Source organism: Mirounga angustirostris, unplaced genomic scaffold (genome assembly GCF_029215605.1).
Source record: "Mirounga angustirostris isolate CCGP_5_RB_7025 unplaced genomic scaffold, mMirAng1.0.hap1 SCAF_4, whole genome shotgun sequence".
NCBI classification, from domain to species: domain Eukaryota; kingdom Metazoa; phylum Chordata; class Mammalia; order Carnivora; family Phocidae; genus Mirounga; species Mirounga angustirostris.
Genome location: NW_026991712.1, coordinates 52,856,242 through 52,879,408, shown reverse-complemented (window position 1 = coordinate 52,879,408; position 23,167 = coordinate 52,856,242). Strand labels below are relative to the sequence as shown.

Below are 23,167 nucleotides of genomic sequence, written 5' to 3'. Positions count from 1 at the left end.
CAAACTGCCTGGTGTGTCACTTATTAGCTGTGTGATCTCAAGCACATTACTTTCTCTCCGTCTCGATTTCCTCATCTGTAAAATGGGAATGGAAAGTTGTGTACCTCTCAGGACTGTTGTGAGGGTTAGCTAGCACATGAAAACAAAGTAAAAACAAATTAGGACAGGTCCTGGCGTGGGGTGATCTCTTAATAAGTGTTCGTTATTGTTACATAAACCATGAACTGTATAAAATATTAGTTAAAAGAACTTAAAGACGTTTACCAAGCAAGAGGAGTACATAACTTAAAGATTTTTCCAGTTTTTTATATGTTTTGTAGCACCTAGTATGTCATCAGTTGTTAAAGCAAATTGCCTTTTTCAAAGCAATTAAGTTTTTATAAAAATAATGCATTTTGACACTCTTTTCAATTTGTATGTACACTTTCTACAGTGTTCTCTCTCTTACAGCTAATCTGAGAATATATTTGCTATTGGGAAGAGTGGATTCCTTTTGTCCACATCCCCAAACTACCCTCTACCACTTTTTTTTTTTAAATGTTTTATTTATTTATTCATGAGAGTCAGAGAGAGAGAGAGGCAAAGGCAGAGGGAGAAGCAGGCTTCCCGCCGAGCAGGAAGCCCCATGCAGGGCTTGATCCCAGAACCCTGGGATCATGACTGAGCCGAAGGCAGACGCTTAACCATCTGAGCCACCCAGGCGCCCCTACCCTCTCCCACTTTTTGAAAAAGGGCAAGCTTTCCTCCATGTTTCTATAAATTGCCCCAGTGTGGCAAAAGCTCCAGGATGGTAACTGAGGAGTCAATTAGAAAAATTAGTGTTGGTGTCACTTAAAAACAAACAAAAAAAGTGAATGACTCTGAGTATTGGATTAAAAAAATTCTTCTGAAATTCAAGTGGTTTCGAATTCTCTAGTTTTAAGAAAACTGAAGGAAAATCTAGTCAAATTAGATCATTAAAAATAGTTTTTGATGGATATGGCACTATGTGATATTTGGCATTTCTCACTCTTGAAAACAGTTCAAATAATTGAGTGACACGATATTATAGAGCCTTTCCCATCTCCATTTACCTGTCCATATGTACAAGTTTTTTTCAGTGCTAACATTAAAAATGAAAAATAGGAGTAACATTAATATTGAATAGTGTCTTATTCTCGAAATATGTATCTTCATCCACAGATAAATACATTTTTAAAAAAGCCTTCCATCCCATTAAGAGATGTTTTTATAATTTATTTTATTTTTAATGTTTCAAGTTTTTTTTTTAAAGATTTTATTTATTCATTTGAGACACAAAGATACAGAGAGAGAGAGAGAGAGCATGAGTAGGGGGAGAGGCAGAGGGAGAGGGAGAAGCAGGCTCCCCACTGAGCAGGGAGCCGGATGCAGGGCTCTATCCCAGGACCCTGGGATCATGACCTGAGCTGAAGGCAGACAGACACTTAACCATCTGAGCCACCCAGGAATCCCAATGTTTCAAGTTTTAATTTAAATTCTAATATTTAACAGACAGTATAATATTAGTTTCAGGAGTAGAATTTAGTGATTCATCATTTATATACAACACCTAGTGCTCATCAGAGCAATTGCCCTCCTTAATGCCCATCACCTGTTTAATCCATCCCCAGCCCCCTCCCCTCCAGCAACCCTCAGTTTGTTCTCTATAGTTAAGAGTCTCTTATGGTTTGCCTCTCTCTCTGTTTTTATCTTATTTTATTTTTCCTTCCCTTCCCTTATGATCATCTGCTTTGTTTCTTAAATTCCACATATGAATGAAATCATATGGTATTTGTCTTTCTCTGACTTACTTAGCTTAGCATTATATACCCTAGCTCCGTCTACATCACTGCAAATGGCAAGATTTCATTCTTTTTGATGGCTGAGTAATATTCCATTGTATATATATATATATATATACACACACCACATCTTCTTTATCCATTCACCTGTCGCTGGGCTCCTTCCATAATTTGACTCTTGTTGATAATGTTGCTATAAACATCGAGGTGCATGTGCCCCTTTGAACCAGTATTTTGTATCCTTTGGATAAATACTTAGTAGTGCAAATACTGGATTGTAGGGTAGTTCTATTTTTAACTTTTTAAGGAACCTCCATACTGTTTTTCAGAATGATTGTACCCAGTTTGCATTCCCAAAAACAGCAAAAGAGGGTTCCCCTTTCTCCACATCCTCACCAACATCTGTTGTTTCCTATGTTGTTAATTTTAGCTATTCTGACAGGTAGTTATCTCATAGTTTTGATTTGTATCTCCGTGAGTGATGTTGAGCATCTTTTCATGTGTCTGTCATCCTTCTGTATGTCTTCTTTGGAAAAATGTCTATTTATGTCTTCTGCCCATTTCTTAACTGGATTATTTGGTTTTTGGATGTTGAGTTTGGTAAGTTCTTTATAGATTTTGGATACTAACCCTTCATCAGATACGTCATTTGCAGATATCTCATCCCATTCTGAAGGTTGCCTTTTAGTTTTGTTGGTTGTTTCCTTCACTGTGCAGAAACTTTCTATCTTAATGAAGTCCCAATAGTTCATTTTTGCTTTTGTTTCCCTTATCTTTGGAGACATGTTTAATAAGAAGTTGCTAAGGCTGATGTCAAAGAGGTTGCTACCTGTGTTCTCTAGGATTTTGATAGTTTCCTGTCTCACATTTAGGTCTTTCATCCATTTTAAATTTATTTTTGTGTATGGTATAAGAACATGGTCCAATTTCATTCTTTTGAATGTTGCTGTGCTGTTTTCCCAACACCATTTGTTGAAGAGACTGTCTTTTTCCCATTGGATATTCTTTCTTCCTTTGTCATAGATTAATTGCTCATATAGTTGAGGGTCCATATCTGGGTTCTCTATCCTGTTCCATTAATGTATGTGTCTGTTTTTGTGCCAGTACCATACTGTCTTGATGAGTACAGCTTTGTAATATAACTTGAAGTCCAGAATTGTGATGCCTCCAGGTTTGCTTTTCTTTTCCAAGATTGCTTTGGCTATTTGGGGTCTTTTGTGGTTACATAAATTTTAGGATTGTTTGTTCTATCTCTGTGAAAAATGCTGGTGGTATTTTGACAGGGATTGAATTAAATGTGTAGATTGCTTTGGGTAGTATAGACATTTTAACAATATTTGTTCTTCCAACCCATGAGCATGGAATGTTTTTCTATTTCTTTGTGTCATCTTTAATTTCCTTCATAAGTGTCTTATAGTTTTCAGAGTACAGATCTTTTACCTCTTTGGTTCAGTTTTTTCTAGGTATCTTACGGTTTTCAGTGTAATTGTAAATGGGATCAATTCCTTGATTTCTCTTTCCGCTGCTTCATTACTGGTGTATAGAAATGCAACAGATTTCTGTATGTTGATTTCATCTCCTGCGACTTCACTGAGTTCATGTATCAGTTCTAGTAATTTTTGGGTTGAGTCTTTTGGGTTTTCTACACAGAGTGTATTAATGAACGAAAGAATAAGAACCATATGATCCTCTCAATAGATGCAGAAAAAGCATTTGACAAAGTACAGCATCCATTCTTGATAAAAACCCTCAACAAAGTAGGGATAGAGGGAACATACCTCAACATCATAAAGGCCATATACCAAAGACCCACAACTAATATCATCCTCAATGGGGAAAAACTGAGAGCTTTTCCTCTACAGTCAGGAACAAGACAGGGATGTCCACTCTCACCACTGTTACTTAACATAGTACTGGAAGTCCTAGCCTCAGCAATCAGACAACAAAAAGAAATAAAAGGTATCCAAATCAGCAAGGAAGAAGTCACAGTTTCATATTTGCAGATGATGTGATACTCTATGTAGAAAACCCAAAAGACTCCACCAAAAAATTGCTAGAACTGATACATAAATTCAGTAAAGTCACCAGATACAAAACCAACGTACAGAAATCTGTTGCATTTCTATAAACCAAGGAATATGCAAGGCTATTCACTTGCATATCAAATTTTTAATGGAAACGTGTTGTATTGGTCAAATGTGGGCTACTAATAATTATACGTGTAACTTATGCCAGAAAAAAACATGCTAAGCACTCAGAATCATATGGTCAGAGGAAACATAAAATATTTTAATTGAAATTTATTAGTGTATTTTCATTGTAGAGAAATATGGTAGGGTGATCAACAAAACCTTTAAAACCTAAATATATTACATTAGGATAAAGTTCTGTGGAGAAAGTGGTGTAGAAACTGAGTTAAAAAGAAAAGGAACAAGTAAAATTTCTGCCAGTTAAAAATAAGTTTGTGTATTGGGCGCCTGGGTGGCTCAGTTGGTTGAGCGACTGCCTTCGGCTCAGGTCATGATCCTGGAGTCCCGGGATCGAGTCCGCATCGGGCTCCCTGCTCGGCGGGGAGTCTGCTTCTCCCTCTGCCCCTCCCCCCTCTCATGTGCTCTCTCTCTCTCATTCTCTCTGTCTCAAATAAATAAATAAAATCTTTAAAAAAAATAAGTTTGTGTATTAAAAAAATGTATGATGGTGGCTATCAAATCTCTATGGATTTAGATTCCACTGGATAATTTAAAAGTGATGCAATGGCTTTTATTAAAATATCAATGCTATTATTTAAATTACTATCTAAATATAATATTACTATTTAAACCTATAATGTAAAATTGAAGATGCCAACTTTAACATGTGTGAGAGGGTGCATAGTTTTCAAAATTCTTGTAGAGAATTCACGAATAAGAAGTTTTGAAGACCCTTACCTAGAGAGTAGCCTGTAGCTTTGAGTTTTAAGTATCAGAATGAAAACACTATTTAACCCAAGGAGTCAGTCAATAGATGTTCTATCGTTCTAAAGTTTCAAAAGACCTTTATCATCATCACTTAGTTATTAATGAGGTGAATGCTATTTGGTGGTGACTCACATACTGATTCTTATCAGCTTTTCTACTTTCAAAACCATTGTAAGCCCTTAGGTGGAATGACATTATATTTATGCATGTACCTCCAAATGCGACTGCTTTGGAGATTCTTAGAAGGGATTACTTTTTTATAATATTTTATCATCATCAATAATTATCTTGTGTGATGTTTCATCACAAGAATTTTCATTTTTCCTCTTCCATGCAAGTCAAAGTACTTTGTCTACTGTATTCATTTGGTCTTTGAAAAAAAAAGTCTGATGACACATGTAAGAGGAAGTCAGAGAGGGGTTAAATGATATTTCTTTTTTTTTTTTAAGATTTATTTATTTGAGAGAGAGAGCACATGAGCAAGAGGAGGGCCAAAGGCAGAGGGAGAGAGAATCTCAAGCAGACTCGCTGTTGAGCGCGGAGCCTGACACGGGGCTCGATCCCATGATGCTGAGATCATGACCTGAGACCAAATCAAGAATTGGCTGCTTAACCGACTGAGCCACCCAGGAGCCCCAATTGATATTTCTTTAGGGAGTCAAGGATGGTGTCAATAATAAATCAAATAAAATCAATCAGTTTTCTCATTTATAAAAACATTCTATGTGTAGAATAGCAAGGCCATATTAATGACTCACTATTCCTTTTCCAAGCTGATGTTGGGTTTGGCTTCATTCAACCATGTGCAAATACATATACCTATGTATATGGACATGACAAACAACTATCTGCAAAATGACAAATACAAACACATATCTGCAAAATGGCATTTCCCAGGCCTCCCTCAAATTTAATTTTATACACTCTCCCTGGCTGTCTTCATCCATCATCATGGCTCTATCTCTCAATGCTCACTAATGCTTCCTCCAAATATCTCTTCTGTCCAGAACTTCTACAACTGGCGTCCTGTGGGCCACACTGGAAGCTTTGTCCAAATGGTTGTAAAAGCCAAAAAACTGGGAGTTGTCCAAGGCTCATTCCTCTTCTTGACCCTTTTACCCAACTGATCCAAAGTTGTATTGATTTTACTTCAGAAATAACCTAAAATCCTTCTCCCATTCTGATTTTTTACCACGACTGCCCAATATAGTCCCTTATTTCCTCTCTACTGGGTCCATCCTCCCGAAACAATAGCCACTTATACTGGTCTCCCTGCCCTAGTCTCCACTCCATTTAATCCATTCTCCACAAAGCCATCCAAGCAATGTCTTCAGAAGTTAATTGCAATCATGTCATTCCGGGCCTGAAAACTTTTCAGTGGTTCTCCACTGTTTATAATTTAAATTCACATTTCTAAATGTGGTTTCTAAAACCCTTCATGATTCTGCCCTCTGTCTACTTTTAGAGCAATGCCTCCTGCCCTTCACCCTGGCCGTCTGATCCTCTTGCCTTTCTCTGAGTACACCGTACTTGCTTTCATTCACCCATTCAACTGTTTATCAAGTGCTTCCTCAGGGCCAGGCACTAGTTAATGCATGGGATTTCCAGCAAGAGATGACCAAGTCTCTGCCCTAACAGAGGTTACATTCTGGACTTTTTCATACTCTGTTCCTTTGCACTATCCAGTTTTCTTTCTGGGATGCCAATTTCCCACCCCTCATCTGCCTGGCAAATCCTACTCTACTTCAGGACTCAGCCTATTCAGTAGATATCTTGCAAGGTTACCTAGACCTCTCATTCACATCTACCAGTTGGATATTCCTGCCTCAGGAAATGAACTTGAGGAGGGCATGGGCTTTCCTTGGGCACAGCTGCATGCTTAGTGCCTAGAACTGTGCCTGGCATATAGTGAGCTTTTAATGAATATTTATCAAATAAATCATACCTACCCAAATCCCTGCCCAGTTCCATGCTTCTGTTCTGAGACCACAAGCTGTGAGTTCCTAATGGTCAGAAACGTATCTAATTCACCTGTTTACCTCCGCTGCTTACTACAGTACCTGCCATGCTGTTAGCAACCAATAATGGCGGATCTAGGCCTTCCAGATTTACATGAGAAAACAAAACAACAAGAACAAAAAAACCCAATGCCCTGGGGAAGATGTTGTGATGAACGTGCTATCTAATCCCTGGGGTGGAAAGGGGAGTGGGGTATAAATGTTACATCCAGAACTCTAGAAATAAGGCATGCTGTTTGTGTTGCAAAGTGGCAAAGAGACACATATAAATATGACTGATTTTAAAATGTTGGTGTACTTATGTATTTAACGAGAGGTTCCAGGAAAATGCTGTGGTAGCAGGGTAGGAGGGTACTTGGGAAGGTTTCCTGGAAGAAAAGCCAGCCCTTGAAGGGCTTCCTTAGGTTAGCATTGCCAGATAAAACATGGGGCTGCCAGTTAAATTTGAATTTCAGTTACAAGAACAAGAACTTTGTTTAAGTATGCCCTGTGTGATATTTGGAATACACTTCCACTGAAAATGCCTTCATTGTTTATCTAAAAATCAAATTTAACTGGGCTTCCTGTATTTTTATTTACTAAATTTGGCAACTCCTCCTCCGGGATATGGAATAGCAGCTTGAGAACAAGAAGGGCAGGGACAGGAAAGCACAGAGAGAACGGCTAGTTGTCCAACACAGTTGTAGCCTCATAGGTTTGGGGGACAGAGAATAGAGGAAGTTATGAGAGATACTGCTGGGGAAGTAACTGGGCCAGATCACAGAGCCTTTAGAATGACCTTGATTTGTCAAAGAAAAAAAATATGATGTCATCCTGGGAACTTACGTTCAGCAATGAAACAGAGACTATATCCTTTATGAAAGTCAGAGTGTACACATAAATTTTTATGCACATAACTCATGCCTCCTTGGGGACTTACTGTTAACACTGATTATATGAATTCTAAATACATCAGGAACCATACAGAGCTTGCTTTTAAATGGAAAGAGATATGTTTTCAGGAAGTTAAATGTTTACATGTAAACAAGAACAGCTATTGGCAATACTGAACATTAAATGCTTTTCTAAATAAATTTCTAATGTAGATAGTGATTTATAGAAATTAAATTAGGATGAAACAAGCAGGGAAAGAATCAATAAGTTACGGTCTTGTTTATCCACTAAGTGTTGGTTTAAGTAAGATTTTTAAATCATGTATTTAGAAAATGAGCACATAGAATATTGGTCCTCTGAATCACATAAAATTAATGATTAAAAAATTAACACATATTTATTATTTAGTAGGTACCCTACCAGTACAGAACCTCTTACTTGAAAACAAATCATTCAGATTAACAATTGATAAAGACAGATTAGTGATTTGTTTTTTCTACTGTATAAATATCAATATTTGCATTTTTCAATGCTCTGAAAAAGAATTCATATGCCATATTTAGAAATCATTTAAAAAAAATCTAAGCATTGAGAAATATTTTCTGTGATTTCTTTAAAAAAAAGACATAAAAAGCCATTTTTGGGCAATTAGGGAAATTTGAATATGGACTGGACATTATTAGATGGTAATAAGGAATTATTTTATTATTGTAGGGTATATAATAACTGTGGTTAAGTTAAAAATAAAATCCTTTTTTCTGTTAGAGGCACATATTCAAGTATTATGGGTGCAATGACACAATGTCAGGGATTTGCCCTTAAAATACTCCACCTTAAAAAAAAGTGGGGAGTTGATGAAACGAAGCTCCCCAAATGTTTGATGATTGTTAAAGTGGGGTGATGGGTCTCGGCAGGGGGGGAGGGGCGGGGAGTGGTGGTGCTCAGTATATGATTCTGTTTCAATGTATGTTTGAAAATTTCCATAATAAAAGGTAAAAACCCAAACAGATCTTTTTTATGAGTAAATAATTTCCTTGAAAGTATATCATATGATAATTTATATCCTTCCAATTCACATTTAAAATATATATTTTTATATATTATATATATTCTCTTGCTGTGACTGGTTAATAAAGCAGTTGAACATATGTATCTTATTAATGATCACTCACATTTATTGAGTACATTCCATGGGCCAGGCACTGTGCTTAGTGATTACCACGGAATATTCATTTAACGTTTGCAACAATCTTTTGATCTAGGCTTGATTATTACCCCCATTTTACAGATGGAGAAACTGAGGCTTAAAGAGATGACACAATTCTCACCTGTGTCTGTGATGGGATCTGGAGTCAGGTTGCCAGCCCTAAAGCCTGTCTGTTTAACCATTACTATACCACCAGCTAGACTAGAAGGAGTATAAACATACTCACAATACATATTATAACGAAAAGAATGTGGGAGATTGCTCACATGTTTCTTCCTTGCTACAATCACGTGGCTTAGGGCCAGCCGTGATCAGCTCCTTTCCTGCATGGGTTGGCTCATAGATCAAGCTGTTGTTTGAAGTAGAAAAGGGGAAAGATGCTGCTGTCAGACAAAGGAGGGGAAGCAAAGAGAACCGACAGAGGTCTCTTCTCATTGACAACAGCCGTTCTGCAACTGCTTTTTTTTTTTGAACGCAAAATAACTAAAATGCACAATTTGCCTTTCTTGTGCCTTCTGACGCCTGATTCTATTTTGCAGGACTTCGCCTCGGTTTTCAGTCATTCATCACGCAGTGCCTCCTGTTCGGCGCAGGCAGCAGGGGCTGGGCTGAGGGGGTAGCAGGGAGCGAGAGGCGAGCTGGGAGGACGCACAGCCCACAAGTGAGGAACTGACGCAGCTGCAGCCCTGAGAGACCCCGCCCCATGAGCTCATCCCCTGGCAGTGCAAATTAGGATGACATAATGTTTCTGGAGAGCTCCTTCCAGCCCACTGCAGCGGGAGCGCTCTTGCTTTTCCCGAGCACATGAAAAATTAGCATCGGTATTTCTAGCTGTTCCTGAGGAAATGGCATTTTATTCAAAGGTGTCGTGGGAAATATAACACATCTCCTGCATTAGTATCAGCTCCTGCATCAAAGGAAAACAGAGCTTATCAGTAAATAAGTCGTTAATTACTGCACTTATCAGACTACTGAAGGTAACCAGCATTCTTCAAAAACAGGGTCCAATTGCAATGGCGAGAGATAGTGTCTGTGTTTCTTCAAAAAGTTTTTAGCCCGAGTATAAAAAAAATAACTATGGCAATAATATTAAATAATAGTAATGATCATTATCGCTTATGTAGCTTTTGCTGTACGCTAGGAACTATGCTAAGTGTTTTACATATATTATCTAATTTAATTCCTATTACCACCCTACAGAGTAGGCATAACCCTCCATCCCCACCACACACACACACACACACACTTACAGAGGAGGAAGCAGAGGCATGGAGAGATGGGTAATTTGCCAAGGTCAGACAGCAGCGACTGGCAAAGCCAACCGGACTCTGGTCCAAAGCCCTGCACTGCTAATCACTATGCTACATTCCCTACAGGGCCACAGTACAGCTCTGCTGGATGCAAGGCAATGTTTAATAACAACTTAGTAAAATATAGAAAAAAGTATGGTTTCTACCAAGAAACTACAGGTGACTAAAGCTGGGATATCTTCCATGCCTGGCATTTTTCACTTCAGTGGACATGAGACACTCACACCATTAGACACCCAACTTGTAAAGGGAAAAGGCAGGGAGAGTAATATTTATTAAGAACCTAAAAATTACAGGGGCGCCTGGGTGGCTCAGTTGGTTAAGCAACTGCCTTCGGCTCAGGTCATGATCCCAGGGTCCTGGGATCGAGTCCCACATCGGGCTCCTGGCTTAGCAGGAAGCCTGCTTCTCCCTCTCCCACTCCCCCTGCTTGTGTTCCTGCTCTCGCTGTCTCTGTCTCTGTCAAATAAATAAATAAAATCTTTAAAAAAAAAAAAAAGAACCTAAAAATTACATATTGCTCTCTGCCCCTGGCTCCTAGCACAGAGCTCCTAAAACTGTAATTTCTTAAGTCCTAAGAGCATTAGGAGCATCTTTTGTTCTCACTGGTCCTTGACCCTGGTTCGTGACACAGAGCTCCTAAATCCCTTGGAATTTCCTGGATGATAGGAATGTTTTTTGTTCTAATGAGGTGACTATCGATGGGCTCCTGGATGGGGGCTGGTCACCAGAAAGACTAAGCAATGATAAGAAGCTTGGAATTTTTAGTCCCCTTCACCCCCAGTCTTCAGAGAGGGGTGAGGGGCTGGAAATGGGAGTTAACAATTGATCATTCCTATGTGATGAAACCTCCATAAAAATCCCCGAAGTATGAGGTTCAGAGAGTTTCCAGGTTCGTGAACACATGGCCATGCTGGGAGAATGGTGCCTCCTGAAAGATCGTGGAATCTCCTCACCCCTTCCCACATGCCTTGCGCTACCTGTCTCTTCTATCGGTGTCCTTTAAGGGATCTTTATACAATAACCTGCTAAATAGTAAGTAAACTGTTATCCCAAGTTCTGTGAACTGCTTTAGCAAGTTAATCAAACCTGAGGAGAGGGTTGTGGGAACCTCCAATTTACAGCTGATTGGTCAGAAGTATAGGCAACAACCCAGACTTATGATTGGTATCTGAAGTGTGTGTGTGGGGGTGCAGTACTGTGGAGCTTTGAATGCTGACGGAGGAGAAGAGATGGTGGGATGAAAACTACTAAAAGGAAAGGAATGTAGCTTAGTGGTTGTGGGAAAGGAGCTCTAGGTCTTCAGGGTTTAAATTTGGGTACAAACTCTACTACAAATGTTAGGTGGCCTTGTACAATAGCTGCAAAGGCTTTGAGTCTCAATTTCCCCATCTATAAAATGAGGTGATAATAAACTTACCATAGAGTCATTGTAAGGATCAGATAAGCTAATGTACAGTTCTGAACCCAGTGCCTGGTATGCATGAAGGGTAGGGCATGATGACTAAGAATAGGAAACTAGAATCCCCCCCGCCCCCCATAATACCTGAAACCTGGTGTCTTCCTGGGTCACCCTCACTAGATTAAATAGGAGCCTATCACTTTTCTGTGAATTTGGGGCAGGGAGGACTTTCTACCAAAACCCTTTTCATTCACAGTCCACCCCCTCTCAAGCATTTTCGTTCCAACACTGGTTGCAGACTGGGGAAGTGCCATCTGGGTGGCAGGTAACTGAGCGCTCCAGTTCAGCTGTAGCACTGATCGTTGATGGGAAATGCAATCATGGCTCTGGGGGATTCCAATTGGAGAGAGAATCTATTCTCTACGTGTGAGATTTCATTAAATCTAGGATGATAAGATATAATGAAATCTTATCCATGGAGAATAGATTTTGATTACTACTGGAGCACCCTCCCCCAACCTGGATCAAATTTCTGATCAGTCTTATTGCGGAGAATCACCTGGATGGTGACTTCTTATCTGTGTCTAAGACATCTGTCCATAAAATTACATGCCCAGTTCTAACCCCTGTTAAACAAATTATGTAGTTTGATATTGCCAGCACCAAAATCTGTGCCATACGATGCCAGAAAGAGAAACTCCTGGGGAGACGCTAAGGAACTTGGCAAGGAAGTAGACTTAAAATATGTAATTCCTAGGAAAGCATTTCTTCTCTTACATTTCAAAGGAGAAATACATATGCATCCAGAAAATATTGTTTGTACACTTCATGACTATGTCTGAAATCATGCTGTATGAGTGCAGCGATCCTTTACAACAGTTGTAGATTTAGCTAATTGTGGTCCCAGGTGATAGAGTATAATAATTACCAACAGAAAAAAATATTTTTAATTTCTAAGAAAGAGGTTAGATTTTTTTTTTTTCTCTGTGGGAGCATCTAGTTCCCTACCTTTTCAAACTGGATGTTTGCAAACAGTATTACCTCTGAACTTTGCCCTGGCACAGTAAAATCAATGGTTTATACCAGGAAGTTAATCTCTGTAATGAAATAGAAAGCCACTTGAACGATACAAGTTGAATTTATTACAAATTGGTAAATGGAAGGTGTAATATGAATGCTTCATAGGCCCAAGTTTTGTTTTGTTTTTTTTTAATTGAGGTACAATTGACATATAACATTATATTAGTTTCAGGTGTACAACATAATGATTTGAGGGGTGCCTGGGTGGCTCAGTTGGTTGGGCGGCTGCCTTCGGCTCAGGTCATGATCCTGGAGTCCCGGGATCGAGTCCCGCATCGGGCTCCCTGCTCGGCAGGGAGCCTGCTTCTGCCTCCGACCCTCCCCCCTCTCATGTGCTCTCTCTCTCATTCTCTCTCTCAAATAAATAAATAAATAAATAAAATCTTAAAAAAAAAACCATAATGATTTGATATTTGTATACATTGGGGAATGACCACCACAGTAAGTCTAGTTACCATCAATTTCCATACAAAGTTACAAAATTGTTTTCTTTTTCTTTTTTTTCTTGGGATGAGAACTTTTAAGATTTATTCTCTTATCAACTTTCAACTATGCACTATAGTATTATTCATGCTATGCATTACATCCCCATGACTTATTTACTTTATAACTGGAAGTTTGTACCTCTTGATCTTCACCTTTTCCAGCCAGTCCTCCAACCCCTTCCCCTCCGGCAACCACCATTCTGTTCTCTGTATCTGAGTTTTGTTTTGTTTGTTCATTGTTTTGTTTTTTAGATTCCATATATAAGTGAAATCGTAATGTATTTGCCTTTCTCTGACTTACTTCACTTAGCATGATACCCTCTAGGTCCATCCATCTTGTCAAAAATGGCAAGATTTCATTCTTTTTTTTATGGTGAAGTAATATTCCTTGGTGTGTGTTTGTGTGTGTGTGATATACACTTAAACTGCTTCCACATCTTGGCTATTATAAATAATGTTGAATGCAGTAACCATAGGGGATGCACATAACTTTTTGAATAGTGCTTTTGTTTTCTTCAGATAAATACCCAGAAGTATTGCTGGATCATATGTTTGTTCTATCTTTAATTTTTTGAGGAACCTCCACACTGTTTTCTACAGTGGCTGCACCAATTTACATTCCCACCGACAGTGCATGAGGGTTCCCCTTTCTCCACATCCTCACCAAGCACTAATTTCTTCTCTTTTGGAAATAGCCATCCTAAAAGGTATGAAGTGATATCTCATTGTGGTTTTGATTTACATTTCCCTGAGATTGGTAATGTTGAGCATCTTTTCATGTACCTGTTGGCCATCTGTGTGTCTTCTTTGGGAATATGTCTTTGCAGATCCTCTGCCAATTTTTAAATCAAATTAGGTGGTTTTTTTTGTTGTTGTTGTTTCATTTGTTTTGGTTTGCTCTTGAGTTGTATAAGTTCCTTATATAGTGTAGATATTAACCCTTTATTGGACATATGCTTGCAAATACTTTCTCCCATTCAGAAGGTTGCCTTTTCATTTTGTTGATGGTTCCCTTCTCTGTGTAGAAGCTTTTCAGTTTGAAGCAGCTCCATTTGCTTATTTTTTGCTTTTGCTGCCTTGGCTTTTGGAGACAGATCCAAGAAATCATTACCAAGACCTATGTGAAGCAACTTATACTGCCTGTGTTTTCTTCTAGGAGTTTTATGGTTTTAGGTCTTACATTCAAGTCTTTAGTCCATTTTGAGTTAATTTTTGTGTATGGTGGACATGAGTAGTCTAATTTCCTTTTTTTGCATGTGACTGTCCAGTTTTCCCAACACCATTTATTGAAGAGACAGTCCTTTCTTCATTGCGTATTCTTGTATGGGTTTATTTCTGGGCTCTCTATTCTGTTCCATTGACCTATTTATCTGTTTTTATGCCAATATCCTACTGTTTTGATTACTATAGCTTTCTAATATAGTTTGAAATCAGGGAGTGTGGTGCCTGCAGGTTTGTTCTTCTTTCTCAAGATTGGCTTGGCTATTTGGGGTCCTTTGTGGTTCTATACAAAATTTAGGATTGTTCTATTTCTGTGAAGAATTCCACTGGAATTTTGATGAGATTACATTGAATCTGTAACAGCTTTGGGTAGTATGGACACTTGAACAGTGTTAATTCTTCTAATCCATGAGCATGGAATATTTTTCCATTTATTTGTGTCTCTGTCAATTTCTTTCATCAATGTCTCAGAATTTTTCAGTGTACAGGACTTTCACTTCCTTGATGAAATTTCTTCCTAGGTATTTTATTCTTTTTTAATAAGATTATGAATGGGATTATTTTCTTAATTTCTTTTGCTGAGAGTTCATATTATTGTATAAGAATGCAATAGCTTTTTGTATATTGATTTTTTATCCTGAAACTTTACTGAATTTGCTTATTAGTTCTAATAGTTTGTTGGTGGAGTCTTTAGGGTTTTCTCTATATAAAATTGTGTTGTCTACAAATGGTGACAGTTTGACTTCTTCCTTTCCAATTTGGATGCCTTTTCTTTCTTTTTCTTGCCTAATTTCTCTGGCTAGGACTTCCAATACTATTTTGAATAAAAGTGATGACTTTCTATAGTATTATTCCTTTCTCATTATCTTTTGTGTATCTACTCTAGGTTTTTGCTTTGGGGTTACCATGAGGCTCACATATATCAACCTATATGTATTATAGTCTATTTTATATTGATAGCAAGTTAAGTTTATATGCATTCTAAAACTCTACATTTTTACTACCTTCCCCTCCACATTTTATGTTTTTGATATCACATTTTATATCTTTTTATTTTGTGTATCCCTTAATTATTGTGGTAATAGTTATTTTTACTACTTTTGTCTTTTAACCTTCATACTAGCTTTATAAGTGACTAATCCATTACCCATACCAGTGAGATTTATACTTTCACAAGTGTTTTTGTAATTAGTGCCTTTTCTTTTCAGGTTAAAGGAGTCCCTTTGACATTTCTTGTAAGGCTGGTTTGGTGGTGATGAAGCCCTTTAGGTTTTGCTTGTCTGGAAAACTTATCTCTCTTTCAATTCTGAATGTAACCTTGCCAGGTAAGTATTCTTGGTAAGAAATTTTTTCCCTTCAGAACTTTGAATATGTCATACCACTCTCTTCTGACTTGAAAAATTTCTGCTGAGAAATTGGCTGATAGGTTGATGGGGGTTCTCTATACATCACAAGTTTTTTTTTTCTCTTGCAAGCTTTTAAGATTCTCTCCTTATTTTTTATGTCTGACATCTTAATTATAATGTGTCATGGGTGGATATCTTTGGGTTCATCTTATTTAGAATTCAATGGGTTCCTGGATATGGATGTCTATTTCCAAGGGTAGGCAAGTTTTCAGCCATTATTTCTTCAAATAAGTTTTCTGCTCCTTTCTTTCTCTCTTCTACTTCTGGGACTCCTATAATGTGAATGTTATTCCTTTTGATATTGTCCCATAGGTCCCTTAAACTATCTTCACTTGTTAAACATTCTTTTTTCTTTTTGCTGTTCTATTTGGGAAGACTGCCCTGTCTTCTAGATCACTGATCCTTTCTTCTGCTTCATCTAGTCTGTTGTTGAACGTTTCTAGTGTATTTTCAGTTCAGTTATTGTATTTTTCGGCTCTGTGACTTCTCTTTGATACTTTCTTATATATTTTCTATTGCTCTGTTGAAGTTATCACCATGTTCATCCATTCTTCTCTTAAGTTCGGTGACATCTTTATGACCATTGTTTTGAATTCTATCACATAAATTACTTACGTCCATTTCATTAAGGTTTTCTTCCTGAGATTTTATCTCATTCTTTCTTTTCTTTTTTTTTTCTGTGTGGGTGCAAAGTGCTGTGTTTTTATTCTTGCCAATCAATAACCAAAATTCAGTCTCCACACACATTCCCAAGAAACGAAATCTCTCTGGTCTTTGGGGAGGTTAATGTTGGAAACAGCAGGATCTCCAAGGAGAAACTTATCTTTCTCCAGCTGAGGTATGCATTTTTCTGATGGACAACCAATAAGTTCCTTCCGATGTTCTCCCAACCCTTTTTCTTTTTTTTTTTATTATTATGTTATGTTAATCACCATACATTACATCATTAGTTTTTGATGTAGGGTTCCATGATTCATTATTTGCGTATAACACCCAGTGCTCCATGCAGAACATGCCCTCTTTAATACCTATCACCAGGCTAACCCATTCCCCCACCCCTCTCCCCTCTAGAACCCTCAGTTTGTTTTTCAGAGTCCATCATCTCTCATGGTTCATCTATCTCATTCTTTCACTTGGAATATATTCTTCTGTTTCCTCATTTTGCTGGACTCTTTGTGTTTGTTTCTATGTATTAAGTGAAAAAGTTACTTCTCCCAGTAATGAAGGAGTTGGCTTTGTGTAGGAGATGAAACTTATCATTCAACTTTGCTCTAGCTCTTGGTTGTCTCTCAAACCTTTGTGATTGTCAGCCGGATTTATTCTTGATAGGTCTCAGTTGTTGACAGTTTCAATGTTCCAAAAGAAAGAATCTCAGCACCTAGTTTCAGGCTGATTGGAAGCCAGACCCTCAGGCAGCTGCTTTTAAAGTATGCTGTCACAAACCCTGCTGGCCTCCAGACCAGGCAATCTGGAGGTTTCTTTTGGGTGACAGTTGCAGTAATTGGAGCTCTAGATGAGTGGATAAACTCCTTTTTGAAAGGCACCAGAGATGGGGCACCTGGGTGGCTCAGTCGTTAAGTGTCTGCCTTCGGCTCAGGTCATGATCCTAGGGCTCTCTGCTCGGTGGGAAGCCTGCTTCTCCCTCTCCCACTCCTGCTCCCCTTGCTTGTGTTCCCTCTCTCACTGTGTCTCTCTCTGTCAAATAAATAAATAAAATCTTTAAAAAAAAAAAAGGCAACAGAGTGTCATGAGGCTGAGGAAGAGCACAAAGATGGTATCCCATGGCCTACTTTCCCTGACAGCACCTCTGTAGCTTCTAGATGTGTAACAAACTTGAAGACTGCCCTTTAGGCTGAAGCTCCAGGAAAAGTAAATTCACTTTTTTTTATAGCAAAACTGGGGGTGTGTTTCAGTTCGCTGTCTGTGCAGTGCCCTGGGGTGGTAGCCTGCCAAGAACTGTCTTTCCAATTGTTATAGTCACATGGGACCCAGGAATGCAAGAGCTCCTGGCCACCAGAGCCAGGTGATAAAGGAGTGTCCCCTATGTGGACTCTGCACGCCTGCTGGCTTTAGCAGGGCCAAGCAAGTGGAGGCCAGAGTGCACCAACAGCTTTAGCAAGACACTGGGAGAGTGCAGAGCTGGGGCATGCTCACTGGCTTTAGCAGGGCAGTGAGAGTCCAGGGACTGTGCATGACCTCCAGGGCCAGCAAGTAGAGGGAGAATGCAAAAATGGTGCTTGCCAGTGCCTCCATCCCTGGAGAGAGTCTCAGTAGGCCCCCTGCTCCTTTAGCAGATGCTTAAAATTAGCAATTGAATCTCCCTCACATATAGTCTAGCACCATTGCTTTTGTGCTGGGCCCTTGGGCAAGTGAGTTTGTGTGTGAGTCCTTTCAGAACAGCATCGTAGTTCCCTACAGCCCTTTGGTTTTCAAAGACAAACATTTTGGGGTCTTGTCTCTCTGATGCAAGTTCCAGGTGTTGGGGTACCTAAGGCACAAACCTCTTGCTCCTCAGGGAGAAGCCCTGGATTTATGAGATACATCCTGATTGTGGGTTGTGGTGCCAGAGGTCGAGTTTTTGGTGAGATCACATCTCTGCCTCTCCTACCTGTCTCCATGTGGTCCTTCTATCATTTGTTCTGACAGCACTACTCAGCTAGTTTTCAGGTCTTTTTTCAATTGCTCCACATGTAGATGTAGGTTTGGTATGTTCATGTGAGGAGTTAAGTTCAGGATCTTCCTATGCTGCCATCTTGGACCCCCTCAAGTTTGTGTTAAACTTTGAAGAAACGAATAGAATCATATAATTTAATAACTGGACTTGACTTCTTAAGACCCTTATTTTGAATGCTTACATTTGGAGAAAAATGACTTCATTTGAGTATTTTTTTTTTTTTTTAATGAAAGAAACCAGTCTAAGAGATAGTGGGTTAAACCCAATCTGCTTTAAGGTAGTTGTTTCCTTATGGCAGCTAAAAATCTCTATTTGAAGCTGGAATGGCCATCTGTCCCCACCTGTTGTAAACAGATTCCATCTCTAGATGGACAGCATTCACTGTTTCATAATCCATACCAACATTTTGGGACCTTAATATTAATAAAAATTTCTCTTGTTAAATGCTTGCCATTTAAAAACAACTAGTAGAAGTAAAAATGGTGGTTTTTCTAAACAAAAGAGCCAGACATATGTCAAATTAGCTCCTGCCAATGTAGCATGGCCAAGAAGTGGTATGTGTGGTTATTCAGATACTCAATTAACAATGCTATATACACATGGTCAAGTTTTAAAGAACTGGATTATATAATGATGTATTTAACCCCAAAATAGAGTAAACACTTAACATTAAAAGAAAGATTCTGATGGGATTTCAACACTTCAAAATCATTTCTATAAATTTTAACTATCATTGCTTTTTAGATGTATGGAAGTATGAATGAGGTATGTATGAAAGTTAGGAATAGTTGGAATGCTAGATGGCTGGATAATATCAAGTTAATGGGAGTTGTGTTTTCTGTTACAATGTACATTTTCTCTTTATATAGTGTTTCAGGCTGACCCAAAGGCTAGTAACCAAGGACTAGGAACAATTAAGAATGAAACATAAATAGTAGCAAAATCTCCTATCACATTAAGGCAGGAATTCTCCAAAATTACAAAAATGAATAGCCCCATTCAAACCAGCAATAATGTCTTCAAACACAGGCTAAAAATATTAAGTAAAGATCAATTATATGTGAGAGTCTACAGTTTTGCACTTTTTATCCTGCTTGGAATTCATAGGGCTTCTTGAATTTGTGCCTTTATATCTTTCATTGGTTTTGGAAGACTTACAGTTGTTATCCCTTCAAATACTGCTTCTGTCTTAATCTCTCTCTTCTGTTCTCTGAAAATTCAATTACATATTGTGTCCATACCCCCTTTTCTGCATTTTCCATCCTTTTGTCTCGATGCGTTCTATTCTGTTTACCAATTCCCTTTTCTTATTTATTAATTCTGCTGTGCCTACTCATGGTACCCAGCTGTCAAGTACTCCCCCCACTTCCCCACCAATAATTCTCACCACCTAGTGTTCATATCCTTAGGTAGTTTACTCTCACATTAGATCAGGGCTGATCCATATGATCAATAGAGTATGGTAGTAGTGGTGTGTGGTGACTCTTGAGGCTAGGTCATCAGAAGCATTGCAGCTTCTGCCTTGTTCTCCTGGATTTTAGTTCTGAGGAAAACCAGCCATCATGTCATGAGCACATTCACACAGCTCCCTGGAGAAGCCCATATTGAAAGGAATCAAATTCCCATCCAAATGAATAAGTCCCATTCAGATGGCACCAGTCCCACTTATGTCTTTAGATGCCTGCCCCCAGCCAGCATCTGATGGCAAACTCCTGACAGACCTCAAGCAAGAACCAGCCAAATTAGCTACTCCTATATTCCTGACTCCTAGGAATTATAAAAAAGATTAAATAATTATTGCTGCTTTAAGTCATTAAGTTTCAGGATGATTTGTTACATAGCAATAAATAGCTAATTCACCCATCTGTAAAGTTTTTAATTTCAGTTCTTGGATTTTTCAGTTGGTTCATTTTTATAGTTTCCACTTCTCTTCTAAAATTTCCAGCCTTTTAAAAAAATTTCATTGAACATGTTAAAAATACTGTTTATATAAAACCTGAAAGATTCCACCAAAAAACTGCTAGAATAGATAAATAATTCAGTAAAGTCACAGGATACAAAATCAATGTACAGAAATCTGTTGCATTTATATACACCAATAATAAAGCAGCAGAAAGAGAAATCAGGGAATCAATCCCATTTATAATTGCACCAAAAATAATAAGATACCTAAGAATAAACCTAACCAAAGAGGTGAAAGACCTGTACTCTCAAAACTATAAAACACTGATGACAGACACTGAAGATGACACAAAGAAATGAAAAGACATCTCATGCTCATGGATTGGAAGAAAAAATATTGTTAAAATGTCTATACTACCCAAAGCAATCTACACATCTAATGCATCCCTATCAAAATATCAACAGCATTTTTCACAGAAGTAGAACAAACAATCCTAAAATTTGTATGGAACCACAAAAGACCCCAAATAGCCAAAGCAATCTTGAAAAAGAAAAGCAATGCTGGAGGCATCACAGTTCTGGACTTCAAGTTATATTACAAAGTTGCAGTAATCAAAACAGTATGGTATTGGCACAAAAACGGACACATAAATCAATGGAACAGATAGAAAACCCAAATGAACCCACAATTATATGGTAAATTAATCTTTGACAAAACAGGAAAGAATATCCAATGGGAAAAAGACTGTCTCTTCAACAAATGATGTTGGGAAAACTGGACAGCTACATGCAAAAGAATGAAACTGGACCACTTTATTATACCACACACAAAAATAAACTCAAAATGTATTAAAGATATAAATGTGGCCTGAAACCATAAAAGTCCTTGAAGAAAACACAGACAGTTATTTCTCTGACATTGGCTGTAGCAGTTTTTTTCTAGATAGGTCTCCTGAGCAAGGGAAACAAAAGCAAAAATACACGTTGGGGATTACATATAAATAAAAAGCTTTTGCACAGTGAAGGAAATCATCAACAAAAGTAAAAGACAACCTATGAAATGGGAGAAGATATTTGCAAATGACATATCCAATTAAGGGTTAGTATCCAAAATATATAAAGAACTGATACAACTCAACAACCAAAAAATGAATCATCTAATTAAAAATGGGCAGAAGACATAAACAGATCTTTTTTTCAATAAAGACATCCAGATGGCCAACAGACACATGAAAAGATGCTCAACATCACTCATCATCAGGGAAATGCAAATCTAAACCAAGTGACATATCATCTCACACCTGTCAAAATGGCTAAAATAAACAATACAAGAAACAACAGGTATTAGCGAGGATGTGAAGAAAGGGGAACCCTCCTGCACTGTTGGCGGGAATATAAACTGGTGTGGCCACTGTGGAAAACAATATGAAGGGTCTTCAAAAAGTTAAAAATAGAACTCCCCTATGGTTCAGCAATCACACTTTACCCAAGGAATACAAAAATACTAATTCAAAGGGATACATGCACCCCTATGTTTATTGCAGCATTATTTACAACAGCCAAATTATGGAAACAGCCCAAGTGTCCATTGATTGATGAATGGATAAAGAAGATATGGTATAAAAATACAATGGGATATTATTCAGCCATGGAAAAGAATGAAATCTTGCCATTTGCAAGGACATGGATGAAGCTAGAGAGTATTATGCTAAGCGAAATAAGTCAGTTGGAGAAAGACAAATACCATATGATTTCACTCACATGTGGAATTTAAGAAACAAAACAAATGAGCAAAGGGAAAAAGAGAGAGAGAGAGGGAGAGGCAAACAAAGAATCTGACTCTAAACTAGAGAACAAACTGACAGTTACTAAAAGGGAGGTGTGTGGGGGGATGTGTTATGTAGGAGATGGGGATTAAGGAGTACATTTGTGATGAGCACCAGGTGTTGTATGGAAGTGGTGAATCACTATACCATACACCTGTAACTCATTAAACTGTATGTTAACTGACTGGAATTTAAATAAAAACTTAAAAAAAAATTTAAGTCCCTTTGTGTGCTAATTTATTATGTACATCCCATGTGTCCATTACCTGTTATTTTTCTTGTTTTTTTTTTTTTTTTCATCCATACTGTCTTATCTCCTCATGAGCCTGATTATTATTAGTTGAGTAGTGGACACAGCATGTGAAAATCTGTAGAAATAATTTGAGAATTGATGACATTCTTTTCCTTGAGAGATGCTTTCCTTTCTAATTGGCAGGTTTAGAAACCAGCAATCTGAGATCATCTTGATTTAATTTCAAGAATTAAAAATGACTTGAAGTTGAGCTTCAGGCTTGAGAGGACAATCTACTTACAGTTCATTCTTATTCCTAATGGGAGACTTTCAGTGCTTTAATCAAGAGCCTGGGGTATTTACAAGTCTCGTTCCCAACTTTGGTGGGTTCTAGATTCCAAGTTTTATTTTTCTCTTACAGAGGGCTGTCAGAAGCCCTGTTCAGTTTCTCAGCCTCTCAGTTATATCTTCCAGGACCAACAGACATCTGAGTGGAAAACTGGCCCCTCATGGCAGGCTCACCTCTCTAGAATTTCTTCATTTTCCTATCTTTCCCATAATTTTGCCTTGTTAGATCTCTGGTGCCTCCAAGTGATTCCTTGTAGTATATTTTTTCCAGATTTTATTATTCTCAGTAGGAGAGTTGGTCTAAATTTTGACCTTTACAGAAATGGAAGTCCTTGTACGGTTTTATTAACTAATCTACATTACAGATACCTCAAAAAACAAAAACTATATAATATATATAATTTATATATTATTTTATTTTATT

At 38.0% G+C, this 23,167-nt stretch overlaps 1 protein-coding gene and 1 long non-coding RNA gene across 3 annotated transcripts in view; one reads left to right on the top strand and one right to left on the bottom strand.

Annotated features, from left to right (window-relative positions):
* The window catches only part of ZNF704 (zinc finger protein 704), a 237,991-nt gene that overhangs the window by 81,526 nt on the left and 133,298 nt on the right, over positions 1-23,167 (bottom strand). The gene's annotated exons all lie outside the window — the stretch shown is intronic.
* The window catches only part of LOC135364098 (uncharacterized), a 29,790-nt gene continuing 17,674 nt past the window's right edge, over positions 11,052-23,167 (top strand). The window contains exons 1-2 of the long non-coding RNA XR_010410628.1: positions 11,052-11,202; positions 15,564-15,680. This is a non-coding gene — a long non-coding RNA (uncharacterized LOC135364098). The remainder of the gene's footprint in view (positions 11,203-15,563; positions 15,681-23,167) is intronic.